The sequence below is a fragment of the Pteropus medius genome, unplaced genomic scaffold, assembly GCF_902729225.1.
Source record: "Pteropus medius unplaced genomic scaffold, Ma_sr-lr_union100, whole genome shotgun sequence".
Lineage (NCBI taxonomy): Eukaryota > Metazoa > Chordata > Mammalia > Chiroptera > Pteropodidae > Pteropus > Pteropus medius.
In genome coordinates, this window is record NW_024352785.1 from 15,932,125 (window position 1) to 15,951,409 (window position 19,285).

General features: G+C 35.8%; 1 protein-coding gene across 10 annotated transcripts in view; it reads left to right on the forward strand.

Moving 5' to 3' along the window:
* The first annotated feature begins 1,984 nt into the window (after window positions 1-1,984).
* The window catches only part of CSNK1G3 (casein kinase 1 gamma 3), a 91,651-nt gene continuing 74,350 nt past the window's right edge, over window positions 1,985-19,285 (forward strand). For 2 of the 10 annotated variants that reach the window (XM_039848564.1, XM_039848566.1), the window contains exons 1-2: window positions 1,985-2,394; window positions 18,509-18,658. The gene's annotated coding sequence lies outside the window, so the exon portion shown is untranslated. The remainder of the gene's footprint in view (window positions 2,395-18,508; window positions 18,659-19,285) is intronic. The other 8 variants (XM_039848563.1, XM_039848567.1, XM_039848568.1 and 5 more) reach the window with 5 other exon arrangements.

The window sequence follows — 19,285 nt, forward strand, 5'->3', positions numbered from 1 at the left end:
GTCTTAGACCTAAATCATTTTGAAGTAAATTTCTGCTTCATTTTAATAGAAATATATGGGGAAAGCTTGTTGCTCTTTATCCTGTTTTTTTTTTTTTTAATATAATAATCATTACAGTTGTTGCATGCCTAAATGGTAGAACAAATATTTACTTATATCTATAGAGGTATAAATTCAACAGAATAAAGTTTCAGGTAATAAAAAATGTGATATTGCTTTAAAAATATAAAAAATATTAATAGACTATAAATATCTGGAGTGGCAGAGCTCAGAAATATGATGTGACACAAAAAAGTAACTGTATTTAATATATAATAAAGCAAATGAAAAAGGCTTACAAATGCTCATTGAGACATCATGCTACAAAACAGTTTGAGTCGAGATGCCTGTAGTTTGGTTTTTCCTTTAGTAATGTATGCTGTTTTGATATAGCCAATTTTTTCTTTACAAGTTAATAGAATGATATGAAAATTTCATTGTCTTCCTACTTAGGTTACCTGCCAGTTTTAATCTATAGGAGCTTCTAGTTCAAATTCTAACAAACAATAATCTTTACTAAAGTGTTTAAAGATGTAAATATTTATTCTAAACCATATCTAGTTTAAAAATGTGATTCAATCATAATTGTATACATGTATTTTTTAAATATCAGAACTTTGAGGGGTGGATAGATGCTCTAGATCAAAACTGCTTTTACTTGCTTTCAGGTTTCTAACAGAATGATGGTGGTGTGATAAACACAGTGCTTTTGTTATTACTATTCTTTTAAGACGTGATATCAATCACTTTTTAACCTCCAGTTGGGAAAGAGTGTGGAGAGAGAGATAAAAAAAAAAAAAAGGGCACTGTTGTACTACAAAAACAAAACCAGCGTCTTTGTATACCAACTACTCCTCTCAGGGGTAGTTAAACCTATCATTGGTCTGGTAAGGCAGGGAGGGAAAATGAGATAAATTCTCAATTATTTTAAAGTGTATGTTTAATTGGAGACTAAAGTTTTGGAAGAGAGAGTGTGCGCTCAGTTTCTTGATTGTTTCTTTTATATATTTTTATATAAAAATATTTTGAAAAGTTTGATAAATGAATATTTAAACATAGCGCCAGGCTGATTTTTCTTCATGCACACCTTTATATCTGACTTTCGAAAGAACTTTAGACAGTCATAGTAATAACAATTTTTTTAAAAATCAAAGTTTCAGAGTCCTCTACAATGTCTTCATGGTGGATCGATTTCTATAGTCTACCAAAGTGACATATCTTCATCCCAGTTAACCAACTATGAGAAGAATGTAGTTTTCTGCCTTTGCTACATGGGCAGAAAGGAATAGAAAGTGGAGTCAGAAAACATCCGTTCCAGTTTGTTCTACAACCTGATGACTTGAGTGATGTTTGGCCTCTCAGAACTCCAGGAGGTTCATATGGAAAACTGAAATACTCCCACATTATGTAGTTCAGAGGATTACATTAGCTCACGAACGGATTAGCTGAACCCTAATATAGCACTGGGGTTACAAAAAAGTGGGCGAGATTAAGCTAGTGATGTCACGCTCATAGACCAGGCCCTAAAATTCTTTTGGCACCTGGAGGGCTGTGCTTGCCACACTCGGGAAAAGCCTCGGCACCCTGACTTGAAACAATGGCGCCCTTAGGCTCTTTGCTTCCTCAAGCGGCGGAATTTTTAGCTCTCCTAAACCAGGGAGCGTTTTCTTCCAGCTCTCCTCACAGATCTCGCCAACCCTTTTCTCCCAAGGCGTCTCTCAGAGAGACATAATCGTATCCACAAGCACTCCACACTCCCCCTCACGCACCGCTCGTAAGGTAGGGAGGAAGGAGTGGCTTGGCTTTTATATGCCTTGCCAGCCAATGAGCGGGCTGCCCTTTTTCCGGTCGGGGAGCCGACCAATCCGAGTAAGTCGGGGTACTCTTCGGCTCCACTCGGCTCTTTTCGCTGATGCGGGCAGCGTGGGGGCCGCCGCGGCTAGAGACGCTTTCCTTTTTTTATTTTTTTCCATGTGTTCACTTCCGGGTCCGGCGCCGATCCGGATGCCTGAGGCAGAAGGATGTTTGACCTCCGGATAAGCGAGGCGCGCTGTGCATTCATTCCCGGCTGCATCTGTGGCGACAGCAGCGGCCCGGGCGGCGACGCTTCGGCCAGAGGCGGCGGTAGGAGGCAGCAGCAGTAGTGCAGGAACCGAGTCCGAGCCGCGTTACCTCCCTCTCCGGTTCCTTCCCCCCCTACCTCGTTCGCTCCCTCCCTGCGTGGCTCGCTTTCCTCCTCCGGCCGCCGGCGGGTGTGATGTGCCGCGGTCGCTGCCCCCGCCGCCGCTGACTGACGGACTGGGGGCGCCGCCCGCGCCCGGGACCGACCCCGTTGCTCGCGGCCGCGCCTCTAAGGTAAAGCCACCTCCGCGTTGTCGCCAGGCTGGTCGGCCCGGGCCCGGCGGCAGCCTTTGGGTGGCCGCGGCTCCCTCCTTTCCGGGTGGGGCTCGGTGGGCTGGGGTCCCAGGCTGGGTCGGGTGAGGTGCGGCGGGGGCGGCGCCGCGGGCGGGGGCCTGGGGGGAGGGGTTGGCGAGGACCCGGGCGGGTGGCGCGGCGGCGCGGCGGCGCGGGCGGGAGGGAGGGCGCCGCGGCCGGGGTTGAGGGCGCCGCGGGCTCGGTGGGCAGGGAGGGGGCCGCGGGCGCCGGACGCGGCTGGCTGCAGAAGTTGCCCGAGTGGTGCGGCGCGAGTGGGGACAGGCGGGAGGTGGGCGAGCTGGGAAAAGGTAGAGGCTTCTTTTGGGAGGGGTTTTGAGGTCCGGAGTGCAGTCCCCAGCGCTCCTTGATTGTGTCCAGACAATTACCTTCGGAGTGGGGGTTTTGGGCAGGAGGGAGGAAGACATCGGTCTCCTGGAATGAGGTGTCGGGCAGCATTCATTTCAGGGATAAACTTCCCGTTGGGGTGTTTGTTTTTAGGCGGAGGCTGGGGATTTACCTATTGATAGAGCTTCTGACTTAGCTCAAAACTTAACCGAGGCATTAGTCGGGGTAATAAAATTACTCTGATGGATACTGTTACGGTGCTGGTTTGTTTGTTTATCTCATGCAGGGGAAGTGACATACAGAAGCGTCGGTTCTCTTGGTCCACAGCTCCCACATTTCTCTTTTGTAGGGTGATGATGGAGATGCGTATGTTCTCGTGGGGTTGGGGGAAGTTAAGTCTGTGTTATGATCATTCCATTTCTCCCAGGGAAGGAGGAAAAGTTAATGGGTGGGAGAGCGTGTGGTAGATGGCTGCTGTTGCTACTCTGCGAATTAGTTTTAACTCTGTTGTAATGAGTACCAAGGCTGGTTAGTAAGTGACCCCGTTTTAACCTTTTGTTTCAGAATATCGACTTGAATTGAAAAATTAAAAACCTACTGATTTTTAATAAGTTAAGAAAATAAGTCAATATTTCCATTACTCTTGCAATTACTTCTTGTGATATGAATGACGTTTGCCCACAGATAGTAAAAGATGTTGAACTACATCTAAGTTGGAATACTTTTTAAAATTAAAAATATCTAATTTTAAAGCAGTGTATATATATTTGAAGAATGTTTGCTTTCTCTATAAATAAATTGTGGAATAAAACTGTCACAAAATTATAATAAGAATGATTTAGAATTAGAAATATGTGAGGCTAGTTTAAGAAAACATTTTCTACCAAAAATTATATCTTGTTTGTAACATTCTTAATATTTTTTTGGGTGGAGGGGGCTGGAGAAAGGTGCTTAGTGCATTTTATAATTTTCCCCAAACTTTGCTTCAACTGTATTTTGAGCTAAGATAAATTATTTCCATATTTTGTACATGTTAGCCTTTATATTGCACAAAACATGAAAACTATATTTACGGGCATTAGAAGAAAGATGTTATCAAATAAATTGCATGGTTTTAGCATAGATTCCTAGCAGTGTGTAGATAACTTTTACTTTAAGCGAGCTTGCATTTCTGGATATGTATCAGGTATAAGTAGTTTTTATTAGAATGGGGGTCCAGAAAGGTTAATTTTAGTATTGATAACATGAGACTTTTGAGTGACTCTTGGAAAATAATTATCTTTACTGATGCCTTATTGTGCTCATTGACCTTTTCATTCATCAACCTAAAAAATTAATACATTATTGACATTTTTATCATCACATTTGCAAGCGTTACTGTTAACAAAACTTTTAACACATGAGTCATTTATTCCTTCAAACAAAAGGACTGGGATTAGAATCAAGAACAGTTTAGTTCAACCTAGATCTTTACTGTGTGCAATGGACCTTTATTGTGTGGTGAAGACGGAAGAGTGGGTAGACTATGAAGATGAATGAGAGCCAGTAGCTGCCTTTAAGGGAAAAGCAGACTTGCACAGAAAAATTGCAGACTCTTGTGGGCTTTATTAGAGATGCATGGAAGCATGCTCTGTGTGTGTGTGTTGCTGATTTTTAACTGGGGAGTTATGAATAAGTTTAGAGCTGGTAAACACTCCATTTGGGCTTTAAAATATTTTAATGGGCAAAACAGGGGCTGTGCGTGTATGTGTGGAGGGTAGTTTTCTAGGTGAAGGGAACAGCCTGAGCACAGACATATGGGTTGGGAATTATGGGGCCTGTTGAGCTGGACATGAGGCTGCTGTGCTAGGAGGTCTTTGTGGGAGAGGAAGCTGTGAAAGTAGGTGGAGATCAGTCCAGGGAAGTCTAGAATGCCTTGTACTTAAAAATGAGTCAGTTTGAGGTATGAAGGTCTAAGTATATAGATTCTATGCTGATAGGAAGTAGGTAGGCAAAAAAGGATGGTAAGTTTAAGGAAATAAATTATAACAGGATAGTCAACCTGTTAACATGCTAATGGAGGAAAGCAGAAAAGCATAAAATCTAAAACAGCTCATAGATGGCTTTGTCATATTTCTTTACTTGTATTTGAATATGGGTGTGTCTGGTAATCTGGTAATTGGTTTTACATGAAATAAATCCAGACTGTAAAAATGTGACTCAGGAATAAATGGAAAGCACTCCATTTACTTCTCTGTGTCCCCTCTGTAATCCCATCCATGCAGGGACTAGACCATTATTCTGGTGTAGTTTATTGGTTCACATTTTTTTCAGACTGGAACAGGTGGTTTAGTTTCAAAAAGCTTCCCAAAAGGATGAATCAGACTAAACAGAGGATGCCAAAATATTAAATAACAAAACAAAATACAATTTATTGGATAGTTATGTTATTCTTAATACATTTGAAGGTGACATTTGCTATGGTTAAAGTGAAATGTAAGAAATCTACATACAAAGAGAATTGACTATAACAGTAAGATGATCAACTGAGAAACTTCTACAGTTTCAGATAAATATGTATAAGGTTTTCAGTCATTTTAATACCTGATGACCCTAAAATAATTGAACCCCAAACTTATTCATTATCAAGGGGTGGTTAGAAAAATATCACCCTTACAATGCCAGTCTTTAAGTCTGTGTGGAATCATGTTATAAGAAGGAGTGTGTGATATTTTTTTTTCTATTTCTCTTAGTCTTTTAAAAGGACTTACATTATAACTGAATTTGTGTTATCTTGAACTTCCAAACAATAGCAATACCTGTTACAATTTATTAAGTTCTTACTTTGTGTAGGGACCATACATGCTACTGTTCAGCAACTCTGTGAGTTAGATGGTGTAATCCCTCACTTTTGTCAGTAGGAAACAGAGTCTTGAAGACTTTAAGCAACCTATTTAAGATGTATCTTGGAAGTAGCATGGTGCATATTTAAATCAGTTTTTTCCTGACTTCAAAGTTTGAAACCACCAATGATCCGTTTTTTTTTTCTAATTTTCCATAGTCTTTCTTTTTTGTCTTTTCGCAAGCAATTAACACTTAGTTGTATTGATTAGTGTTTATTAGTATGTATCTGGGTGTTGGTTTTTCAAGATGTGATTTCTTTGGAAATAGCAGTTTGGAGTATCTGTTCTCTAATTGTAGAAATTCTATAGCAGCAGACAGTATGGTTCTAGAAACTAAAGCTGCTTCAGAATATCACTTTTGTGACAATCTACAGGACAGAACCATACTTGAGATTCTTAATGTGTAAAAATCTAGTGTGTATTATCCATTGATATAAAGTGATTTTGGAGAGTCTCTAAACTACTAAGAAAATATGGAATGATAGAGGCATGTGGGGGACAGATAGTTTTAGAGACACAGTGGTGGCTGCTGTTTGCCATTTTTTTTTTTTCCATCTCTCTTCTCAAAGCTGAAATTTAGAAACTAAATGTTTGGGTTTCCTCCTATTGGGGGTTTTAAGGAAAGTGTGTAGTGATTTGTTCTTAAACTATAGTAAGCGATTGGCTATATTCTCTCCTGCCACTCCCTGACCATCATCTTAGTTACCACAAAGAATTCTTAACAATGAACTTGAAGTGTTTATATATTTGGTAGAGAAGACTGCAAATTTTGGTCATTTTCTTTATTAATGATATATTACATAGTTATAATTTAATGTAAATCTATAGCTATGTCCACATATGGCTAGATCACATTCACATTTTTTATAGCGTTCACTGGAATTAGTTAAAATCCCATAATAGATATTTTACTTAAACACAAACTTCTAATGCTTTTCTCTTTAGGGAAGTGATGTCAGACTTTTAGTTGTATTCAAATTTATTGCATTTATTTAGCTAATTTGTGTTAAACTACTTTGTTTAGGTCTGAGGACATTGTTCTGTTTGGTGTTGTAGCTATCTCTTGAACAAATCAACAGTAACACAGAAGAAAAAAATAAATTTTTACAATTTAAAAAGGGAGTTACTCTGAGATGTTCACCATCAAGATTGAGAAACTTCACATAAAGTGCCAAAGTTTGATGCCTGGCACATAGTAGGCACTTTGAAATTTTAGAAGCAGATTCAGAAGTTGCTGATATATATGAGCTGTTAGAAGGTTGTTCGATGAGAAAACTAAGCAAAGACTTTTAGGAATAGCCTTTTACAGTTGAATCTCTTTTAACTCATCTCTGCTTATTCTACTCAAAAGATTAAATGATACTCTTCAGTCATTTTTGCTAAGATGCCCATGCTACATCACTGAATGACAGTGGACGACTCTAGTTTATCTTGAACATTTAGTCCAGCCAGTTATTGTATACTTACCAAGAATCATTTGTGTTTGTACCTGACAAATTATTAATGGCAGATGTACTTGATCTTGTAATTATATAGTTTAATGAAACATCATTCAGTGAAGGCAAAAAGATGTTTGTGTAAGAACTGGTGGCCACTTTGAAAACAGGCGAATAGCTAAAATTAACAGTAGAAACAGGAGTGGGTGAAATAACTTTAAATAATTAAGGGAAAAAACTCTAAAAATTTAAAAAGATTCTGCAATAAGATTGCTTTCAAAGGTTTGTGAGATGTCTTTCCATATTTAAGAAACAGAAATTGCAAGTCACAGGTGATGTACTATGGGTGTGGTTTTAGAAAAAGGTAACATAGAACTACAGTCCATAGACTCATATTTGAAGAAAAGGCCGTGGCCCTGCATTAACAGATTGTCCTGAAAATGTACATTTTTATGTTTTAATTGCAATAAAATGTTTAAGGTATGTAGATTTTTTATGATTCCCTTTTTTAACTTAAGAGCTGTTAATAAAAATATATTAAAGAGAGTATCTGCTTCTAAAATATCACCAAGTTTATGCTCTCTCTTAGAGATTTATTTAACGGCATCCTCTTTTAAAAAAGGAATATATCTTGGTATTCCTGAACCTATAGTCATTTATACCATAGGGTGAACTGTTTAAATATCTGGTTACATGATCAATCTATGGTTCTCGCATATTTTCTGATATGATCCTTCATCTAATTTCATATGCTACCTTTCAGCTTTTATAAAGCATCAAGTTTGGAGAGGAAACTTTTTATAATTCTAGCATCTCCTCAATCCGAGTAGGGACTGCTGGAGTGAACTGGTAGAGGAAATGGTCCTTTGGAAGAGGAAACGCAGAAGCGCTTTTGCTTGTTGCAAAGTATGTTGGTGTAACAGCTTAGTTTAGTTCAGCCCAAGTGGAAAGGAGAACATTTAGGTATAGAAGAAGGAGGTCTAGATTGGGGAAGGAAAGTTAGATGGGATATACTATTTATCTTGGTGTCACTACATTACAGTGCCTGCAATGCAGTAGCTACTGAAATGGAACACTAAAATATGGAGGTAAGGCTAGTTTTTCAGAGCTTTGGTCTGCTTCTCTGTGATTTTCTTGGCTCTGTTCTTCTCTCTGTGTTGGATTCATCCTCAGGCTGGTAGCAAGATCACATCTAGACATGCATTGGCCAGGAAATCTTTTGCACAAGCCTACTGGCATAGTTTTCCCTTCATGTTTTATTGACCAGAATTAGGTCATGTACACTTCCTAATCAGGTATGACAAGGGGAAATGGGCTATAATGGTTGTTTTTTATATTCAGGATATAGCCCCTGCAATTGGGGGTGGCATCACATTTCCCTGAGTTACATGGTGGAGGGAGACTATTTAAAAACTAGAGGTAAGGAAGAACATGGGGGAAATGGATGTTTGAGAGAAAATCAGTAGTGACCACTGCATCTGCTTGTTTTGAGAATGAAAATAAATAATGCATATAAGTGCACTTTTAACTTTAAGCTTTGTACCAATGTAACAGATGAAAAATTAGAAAGCTGGTTCTATGTTACTATTTTAAATATCCTCAGGTTTGAATGTTTTAGGAGCTAAAAACACTGCTGATTTTTTTCATTGACTAACTTTAAATTAATAAAATTTGTTATTCCGTGTTCATGGATTGGAAGAAACAACATAGTTAAAATGACCATATTACCTAAAGCATTATACAGATTTAATGTAATCCCCATCAAAATCCCATTGGCATTTTTTAAAGAAATAGAACAAAAAATCAGATTTGTATGGAAGCACAAAAGGCCCCGAATTGCCAAAGCCATACTGAGAAAAAAGAATGAGGCTGGAGGCATCACTCTGCCCGACTTCAAATTATACTACAAAGTGACAGTAATCAAAACGGCATGGTATTGGCAGCAAAATAGACACATGGACCAGTGGAACAGAATCAAGAGTCCAGAAGTAAACCCATATTAATATGGGCAAATAATTTCGACAAAAAAGGCCAAAAACATACAGTGGAAAAAGGAAAGTCTCTTTAAGAAATAGTGCTGGGCAAATTAGAAGGCCACCTGCAAAAGAATGAAACTGGACTATTGTCTGTCACCACACACAAAAATTAACTCAAAATGGATTAAGGACCTCAATATAAGGTCTGAAACAATAAAATACATAGAAGAAAACATAGGGACTAAAATCAAGGACCTTGGACTTAAAGAGGATTTTATGAATTTGACCTCAAAGGCAAGGGAAGTAAAAGCAAAAATAAATGAATGGGACTATATCAAACTAAAAAGTTTCTGCTCAGAAAAAGAAATCGTCAACAAGGTAAAGAGATGACCATCCGAATGGAGAAAATATATTTATGAGCAACGCCTCCATAAGGGCCCAATATCTAAAATATACAAAGAACTCATATGACTCAATGAGAACAAAAAAACAAATGATCCAATCAAAAACAGACAGAGGACCTGAATAGACACTTCTCCCTAGAGGACATTCAGATGGCCAACAAATATATGAAAAGATGCTCAATGTCGCTAGCTATTAGGGAAATGCACATCAAAACCACATGAGATATCATCTCACACCTGTTAGAATAGCTATATCAACAGGACAAGTAATAACAAATGTCAGAGAGGATGTGGAGAAGAAGGAACCCTCATACACTGCTGGTGGGACTGCAAATTGGTACAGCCACTATGGAAAACAGTATGGAGGCTCCTCAAAAAACTAAGAATTGATCTACCATAGGATCCAGCAATCCCTCTACTGGATATTTACCCCAAAGACTTGAAAACCCATATCCCAAAAGATATTTGCACACCGATGTTCATAGCAGCATTATTCACAGTGGCTAGGCCATGGAAGCAACTGAAGTGTCCTACGATAGATGATTGGCTAAAGAAGCTGTGGTATATATATACAATGGAATATTACTCAGTTGTAAGAAGAGATGAAATACTGCCATTTGCAACTACATGGATGGACCTTGAAATAATCATACTAAGCGATATAAGCCAGACAGAAAAAAGTTGAAAATCGCATGATATCACTTATATGTGGGATATAAACCTAAAAGCAACAAATGAACAGGACAAACAAACAGAGACTCATGGACATGTACAGTGGACTAGTGGTTACCAGAGGGTAGGGGATCGAGGAGAAGGGGAGAAATACAGGGGTAAAGGGAGTCAAATATAGTGGGGAGAAGGAAGGTGACGTGGGTAATGGGAATCAAATATATGGTAGCTGAAGGAAACTGGACTTTGGGTGGTAATCACACAATAGAATAAATAGATGTCAAATTATAATGTACACCTGAAAATTATATAATTGTATTAACCAATGTTACCCCAATAAACTTAATAAAAAAATAAATTAAAAAAAATTTGTTTTCTAAGTTGTAAGATTATACATCCCCCATCTTCCCCTCATGGAACTCATAAAGCTATTTTAACTTTAAATTAAAAATTTGTATATGTAAATTTATTAAATTTTTTTTTCTGAGTTGCTACCCTCCCTTCTCACTGAAAATTGCCCCAAGCTTTGATCTCATCAAGTTTCTTTAATTTTCACACTTAGAGTGGAATAAGTGCATGAGGAAATGGGAGTTTATCAGAGGAAGGGTTTAATTTGAATCATGGAATCCTAATGAGATAGGAGGAAGGGAAGGTTTTTACATATCTTGAGAGCAGCTGAATGAATGAATGAATGAATGAATGGTAGGAGAATGGAGAGGCAGAGGAATCACGGAATTTTAGAATTGAAATGAAATGCTTATTCACACATGGGTGGTAGGTCTCTCATAATTGCCAGAGTGGTGCTCTTCCTGACCAAGAAGTGGGAGGTCTTGAAAACATATCATTTACTCTGCTGTTTTGCTCAGGATCATGGGCTTGTTATTTAAATCAGTCAGCCAGCTACCTTTAGTACAGATACATGTGTTCTCCGGCTATGAAAAATTGTAGCCTGTTTTTTTTTTTTTTTTAAGCGAGAAACAAGTAAACACAGATCTTTTAATTTTCCCTCAAGCAGTCAGTGACAAACTTCCCCCCCACCCACAGTAACCTCAAGTATAAGAATAAATATACAGAATCAGTTGTTATAATTGTAACTCTTGTATCTGTTGCAATTGTTGTTATAAATGTACAAAATAAATTCATCCATCCTTTGGAAGGGTATTTATGTTAACGATATTTGTAAATAGTGAGATTTGGGATGATTTTTATGTTTATACTTTTTATATGTCTCTGTATTGTTGGGATTTTCAGCTATGATTATGTATTTTACCATCAGAAAAAATAAATAGTAAAAATAATAAATCTGGTTCTTTTTTTGATGGTAGAATATGGAATCCTGCAGTGGGATGTTTTCTGCTGTCTTAGATTTTAACAAATAATTCTGCTTTCATGTGTATTACCTTGAATAAAGTGTGCTTTGAATGCAGTGATACTTTGTAATTATCTTTATTTTTAAAATTGGACTTATTAAATTATTTACTTTAAAATTTAAAGTTGAAATTGGTCATATGATATCTTTTCATATAATTAAGTAGTGAAGTTCTGAATATTTTGTAATTATTATCTTTTAAAACTCGTTTGGTTTTGACTTGAGGTAGTGTACTTGGTGCAATGTGTATTAGAGTACGGTATGTTAGATTCAAAGTTATAGTCAGAGTTTCCTTTAGTAAAAAGGGAAGTGAAAATGGTTTTTTCCCTTCCACCCAGTCTGTGTCATGTTTATTTTCTATTTCTGTGAAATACTTATTTTATATTCTAGCAATGAACACTTTCAAATGGCAGGCAGATACAGTAGGTAATGTAATCGGGAGAAAAGAGGAAATTTTCGGTATTCCACTAGTCTTATGGTGTGCAAATACATGGCTACAGGGCCTTTTAATAAAATCCTAATTTGGCATGCAAGAATAGCTTGGTATTGTTTTGAAAGTGAGACTAGTAGGTATCTGTTGTTGATGACGCTTGAAAAAAAACCTGGTATTTGTAGATGCTTATTTTTATAATACATTATTTTCTTTTTATGGTCTAGGGATCTGAAAACAATATGAACAAAAAAGAGAAGTTTAAATCTTAAAGATGTGGAATCTTGTAATACCAATTTTTATTTAAAATATGGATTTTATTTAAAATATGAGTTCTTTTTCTATCATATGAGTGTTGACACATTGTGGCTAATTTAAAAAATATATTTGGGATTCTGAAAATATTTGTAGTTAATAAAATATAAAAATGTAATCAGCTCTAAAATTATTCTTTTGAGTATTTTTTGATAATCCATTGAAAGCTGATAACTGGAATGCATATTGTGTGCTTATTGTATGATCTGCTGTTTATCTAAATATGCTGCTAGAAGATTGTCTTTTGAATACTGACTGAAAAATAAAATTCTGAGCAATGGGAATGAGAGAATTAAATAAGCTAAAATAAATTTTATTGTATGCACTGGTTTAAAATTTTCCAACTGAAAATTAGTAATTTTTTTTTTTTGACAGTAAATGAGAGAAGAAAAATGGACACTTTTAAAGATAGTTCTTACAGCCCTTGCTGTAGGGCTGGGAGTGCTACCACTTACTAAAAGTAAAAGGGTTTGTGGAGAAGGCAGCTCTTACCAGGGGTTCTCAGCCCTGACTTCACGTTAACATTTTCTGAATAGCTTTAAAAAATGGTAGATATTGGGATTCTATCCATGCTAACTTATATTTGAATCTGGGGCTGGAGCCAGGGCACTGGTATGTTTTAGGATTTTCACAGGTGATTCCAGTAAAACTGATTTTGCCTTCTCTATATATATCTGTTAGCTATTTTTTGAAAAATGACTTCCTTTTACTTTCATGTTCTCTTTTTAATTGATGGGGTTGTGAAGTTGAGGCAAGAAATGCCTAAAAAATATTTGCAAAGGGGAGCAGATTAATGAAGTGATTTCTCTTCATAGTTTCATACCCAGAATCCATAGTGAGGTCACTATATTTATTGCTCATCAGCAATTTTTGATAAGCATACCACTAAAGTTGACATTTGGAAAATTTGTTAAAGGGAAATTTGTCAAGAATAAATTAAGGCATCAATTTAGATGACCCTGGAAATCTTAAAAACAAGTGACAAAAAATCATATCTTTAAAGTTATTACAAGTTATAAGAAGGCAAGAAGTATCGTTACTAATCAAAAGTTTTTTGTTTTAGGTGTATTTATTATATTTACAATGTCATTGAGTTATATTTTTCTTGGAAAATAAGGACGGAAGGGGCTTACTGGTTTTTAAATAACTATACTTCTCCTGCTTTATTTTCTTTTATACTGTTGTTGACAAGGAACTATCTCTGTTTTCCCCTTCAGTGGAAATAGTTTAGTTCAGTTATGGTATATTGTGTATATAGTATATTGTACATCGTCAGTGAATGTTTACATATAAATGTACTATGATACTAGGGTTTATGATTATCGTATCTTGTCATTTATGACAAATCAGTGTCCTTTTTTATGACTCATTTGATGTTGCTTCATAGGTCAGAAACACCCTTACTAGTGACAGCTATTTTCTTGGGACAACATGAGAGAAAACCATTTTATGACAAGTTCAGTATGTTAAATTTTATTCAGTGAACATTTTTTTGCATGGTGGCAAATTGGATTTGGCAGTTCTATAAATTTCAAGGTTAGATTTCTGCAAACTGCCTTAGTAGGAGATTTTTGTGGTAGAGAAATTTAAGAGTGGTTATTAGAGGACACGATATGTATGAACCTATGGAAGACTTTTAGAATTATTTTTCATTTACCAAAATACCATAGTAAAACCTGCACATGATAAAGAGGTACTAGGAAAATTTGGCAAGTACAATTAGTAATGGAGTAATAGAGTAAAGGACCATAATTCCTATCAATAATTCTAACATCAGAAATGCTCTGAAAGCCAACTTTTATGTTTAGTATAAACTGATTTTTCACAAAACATGTTTTGAACTAGTATGCCTTTATTTCATGTACTTGTAGGTTTCACTGCAGAAATAGTAAATGTTTGATTATAGTGTATTATCTCAGACTTTGTGCCATCTTCGCCTTTTCTAGGGGTATTACAAAATATATGGTGTATGCACATTGTATCACCTGTCAAAAACCTAAAATTCTGAATTGCAAAACATGTTTGACTGCAAGAACTTTGGAAAAAGAACTGTGGAACATATTAATTTGCCCCCCCCTTTTGTTGATAGAAACTACTTAGCATCTTACTCTTTCAAGATTGAGTTTCAGTAAAATGCTGGTAATCTCTATTGCTTATTTTCCGCTGTGAATATATACATACCAAGAGACACTTTATTTTAATCTGTGTTTGTTTCTTTAATGATTGTTGAATGTTTTTCTGGTTTTTGTCACTGTTATTAACCCTGGTCCTTGTGAGCTCCAAAAGCATTGTGGTCCCAAAAGCATTGTGTAATTAAAATGCTTGTGATGGAAAATGTTTCGGGTAACCTCAGCAAAGCTGAATATTCATTACACACTCTCTTTAGTCCTTGGGGTTGTATAATTTTACCTCTGTACATGATAACTTCATGCCAAAGCACCTGCAGGCCACTCTCTTTTTACATATCTTGGCTTCCTTTTTCATAACAGAAAGAAGCAAGGGTGTGGTTCAATACCTCTGTTTTAGCTTCCTTAAACTTCCTTAATTTGTTTTTAAGATTTCACTGCAAAAATCTTTATACCTACTTTGCTCCAAAAATCTTTATACCTACTTTGCTGCAAAAATCTTTATATCTACTTCCCTTTTTTTCTCTTTCTTTATTATCCCCTCCTGCCCCCACAAAAAAAAAATAACATTCCTTAACAAGAAAAGTTCATAATTATAGTATTCTGTATTGGAAAAATGTACTGTTTGCTATAAAAGTGATAGAATTAAATCTGAATATTCTGGTATTTTTCTAAAGAGGACCTTACTGTAGGGCGGCAGAAATTATGCTTGCGTGGGAATAGTGTTCTGTGTATGTGGTCTTTGCTTTCTTTCCATCTGTAAATACCGAAGGGTAATGGGATGGTGAGCTCTGTGGTACATGCTTTTTACTGTGTTTTTGAGTTCACCAAGATACCACACACTTTAAGGTATTGATCCTAATAGGAGATTTAGAAATTGGATGGTTAGGTTATGTGCAATTGCTATGTGGTCCGAAAGCACTATAATTATCTGGTAGTACGTATCACATTTTATATTATTATTTAAGTTATGTTTAAGTTATGATATCAGCAATTGTGATTGTCTTGTTTGCCAGTTATATTTCCTGTTTGGCACATAATAGGCCTTGTTTGTTGAATGAATGGATTAATCATTTTATCTTTTTTTAATCAGGGATAACTTTAATTTGGAACAACCTTGATTAAATACCTCATGAGGTACCATGCTCACCACAAACCAATTTAGTTTGTATTATCACAGTTGTATGAGATAAATTTCAAACAAATAAATTGGCCCTAATTTAAATAAAATAATAAACACAAGCATCTGACATATTACTCAGGCTTAAAAGTAAAGAAATAAAAAATAAAAAGATTTTTTTAATGGCAGAATTTGAAGTTAAATGCATCTATGGGCTAGCCAGAAAATTTAGTTAAAGGAAATATTTTGTTTGTTGAGCATTTCAGTTAATTATGATTTTGTTGTAAGACATTTTTTATATTAAACAGTTTTTCTTTTTTCTGTTTTTAAATTTTCACAAACTAAAAATCACTCTCTCATAAACAAGATATAAAACAATCCTATCACTGCAAAATATTTCTTCATGCTGCTTCTTTGTAGTCGACCCCTTGTAATACTCCCAGCCCTTAGCAACCACTGATCTGTTCTTTGTCCCTATAATTTTGCCTTTTCCCCAATATATAAATTGAATCAGGTTGTATGCAGCCTTTTGAATCTAGCTTCTTCCGCTTTGCAGAATGCATTTGAGATTCATCCATGTTTCTTTTTGCTGCTGAGAGAATTCCATTATATGGATGTACCTCAGCATGTTTATCCATTCACCAGTTGAAGCACTTGTTTCCAGTTCCTGACAGTTATGAATAAAACTGCCACAAACATTTGTGTGCAGTGTGTGTGTGTGTGTGTGCGTGTGTGTGTGTGTGTGGTGTGTGTATTGATGAACCTAGTGTTCATTTCTCCAGGGTAAATACTAGGATTGGAATTGTTGGATTATATGGCATGTGAATGTTTAACTTTATAAGGAACTGCCAAACTTTTCTGAAGCAGCTGTACCATTTTGCACTCTCGCCAGCAATGCAGAAGAGTTCCAGTAATAAGCTGTTCCTAAAATTTAAATTGGCCGTATCGAATGACTTTTTAGTAATTAGTTTGTTAGTTTGATTGCATACCAGAATATCATGACAATAACATTAATTCTGAACATGATACCCCATTTCGAGGATTAATATGTCTTTGGATAAATTCTGTGTTTCTTCTTCACACTACAGCACTTTCTTTGGGGAAGAGTTCTCTGGTTTTAGACTGGGCAGATCGAAATCCTTCTTCTGGAGAAGTGGTACTTCCAGCTCATTTCTATTACTTGTTTCATGTTTCATTATAGAATTTTTTAGAAATCAGTTTGGTTATTTATGATTTACTTGTCAGTTACACTGTTGAGTTTTTTTTTTTATGATGAGAGTTGACAATATTAGCTTCATAAGTAAAATTCCCAAATGTTAATACCCTTGAATAAACCTTTTAAATTTGTGACCTTTGCCTACACTGTTACTTAATTATTTATTTTTATAAATTAGGAAATTACACTGTAGTTAAGAAAGAATGTAACTTTTTAAATGAGAATCGTGTGAAACAGTATTGACTTTTCTGAGGTACTTTCTCATTTATCTGGCATTATTAGGGAATGACTTGTTAAATTAGAAGATTGAATTTATATTAAAATAGTTTCTTTAAATTTTAGTTTTTTTTAAATGATAAACTTTACAAGGTAGTACTGTTTTCTCAGTGTTTTTAAAACAAGTCTTTTTTTGTTGAATTAGGGCTCTCATTCTGAATGTCAGTTATAAAGTATGCTGTTATGCATACATGTCTATGAATTTATTGAGCGGTGTAATGTTTGTCTTCCTCTTCTGTCATATTTTTACTGCCTCATTTTTTCCATTTTAAGTTTGATTTCTAGTGTAAACTTGAATTATTTAAAATTAAAGTGGAGTTTAGAGGCTCTTATTCTTTAACAGAATATGCATTTTGTGACCTTCATTAGTACATTTTTTCCTTCTGTTTCATAGCTATGTTTTGAAAAGTTGAAATTACAGCATAAATGACATTTGATTTGTGAGGTGTTATTCCACTCCTTACAGTTTCTCTTTGAACTATAAATTGTTTGTGTATACCTTTTTCTTAACTCTTTTGTCTGAAAAAGAGATGATCATATAAATTAAAATCCCTAAACTTCCAAGAGGTAGTTCATTCATTCATTCATTCATTCACTCTTTTATTCAGCAAACTTTTAACCAGTATTTCTGTAGATTATAACAGATAAATGGGGGAGACCGTTGAATAAAATATGATCTCTGCCCTTAAGGGCATTAAATTAAAAAATGGGCTATCTTAAAGTTAGAGAGTCAAAACATTGTCCCACGTCTTTCCTGTAAATTGGTAGTGAGATGTGAAGTTTTGATTTCAGTTCTTTTCTTTCATTAAGAAGATCAAAGGTTGTCTTTTTGTGATGTTAGCAGCAATTGATGATCCTTGCTTAGTTCCTTTAATTCATTTGGAGTTGCATAATGATGATATTTGAATTCTGTCATTTCTTACTCATTTATTTGACAGGAATACATATAAAGATAAAATTCCTCTCATTAATTAGAGTTGATTCTCATTCCCAAATTCCATATTTGCAAATTTGTCTACTTGCTAACATTTATTTATACCCCCCAAATCATTATTCTTGGTGCTTTCCCAGTCATTCAGAGACATGTGCATGCACAGAATGGGAAAAATTTGAGTCACCCGATGTGCATGTTCCCAACTAAAGTTGAACAAGGTGATGCTCTACCTCCTTGTTTTACTTTTGGGGGCATATTTAGTGCTATTTTGGGTAGTTTTGCTGTCTAGAATGGGCCCCAAATGTAGTGCTGAAGTGCTGTTTAGTGTTCCTAAACTCATAGAGGCTGTGACTTGCCTAATGGAGAAAGTATGTGTGTTAGAAAAGATTAGTTCAGGTATGAGCTATAGTGCTGTTGGCCATGAGTTCAGTGCTAATGACTTTATACTAATTTGTCTTTAAACAAAAACATACGTTAAAACAAAGTTATGTATTGATCAGTTTATGAAAATTTTATAACTAGAGGTTTTAGGAACCTAATCTTGTATTTTTTCTAGGAGCAACAGCTCACTGTTGGCTATTTCAGTGTTTGCAACAACTTTATAGAACATTGCTGTGAATCAACAGTTTTTGGTTTGCCGAGGTCAGAAGGATATTCTTTTTTATTGATATAAGAAATATACTACAGAAAGTCGGGAGTCATGGAAGTAAGTAGTCATTATGAGACCTTTTCTGGAGCAAGTTTATTGCTATATCCCCAGTACCTTGGACTATGCCTCATACAGGGTAAATAGTCAAATATTTGTCGAATGAAAATAAGTGCCCCCAAACGAAACATAACTTTCCTTTATGCCCTGGAGTTTAATATCATTCTTGTAGTTGGGGTTTGTAATCAAATTTGTGTTTATAGATAGTGAGAGGATCTGCTCGCAGAGAATGATATGGTAAATATTTCAGTAATATAAATTTAGCATGATCTCTACTTGATTTTTGATTCCCACCATGCTTAAATGGGTAGGAGACGTGGGTGATTTTCTGCTTTTCTGGATATAATAAATGCTTAGGGCCCTGGACATTTTCAAATTAAACATTTCTTCTTTCAGCTGTTGAGACTCATCAGCTATGACAAGGGGTATTGTCAATGGGAGTATAAATTTACCTGCAAAATTGAAAAGAGGAGGCATGAAAGATATTTTGAGGACCTAGGACCTAATTACTAGAGAACAGTCAGACTTAGAAAATTTATTTAATTAGATGTTGAATAATATTTATGCATATTAAAGAACATTAGGCTTAATAAAATTTATCATTTAAAAGTTGATTTAGTTATAACT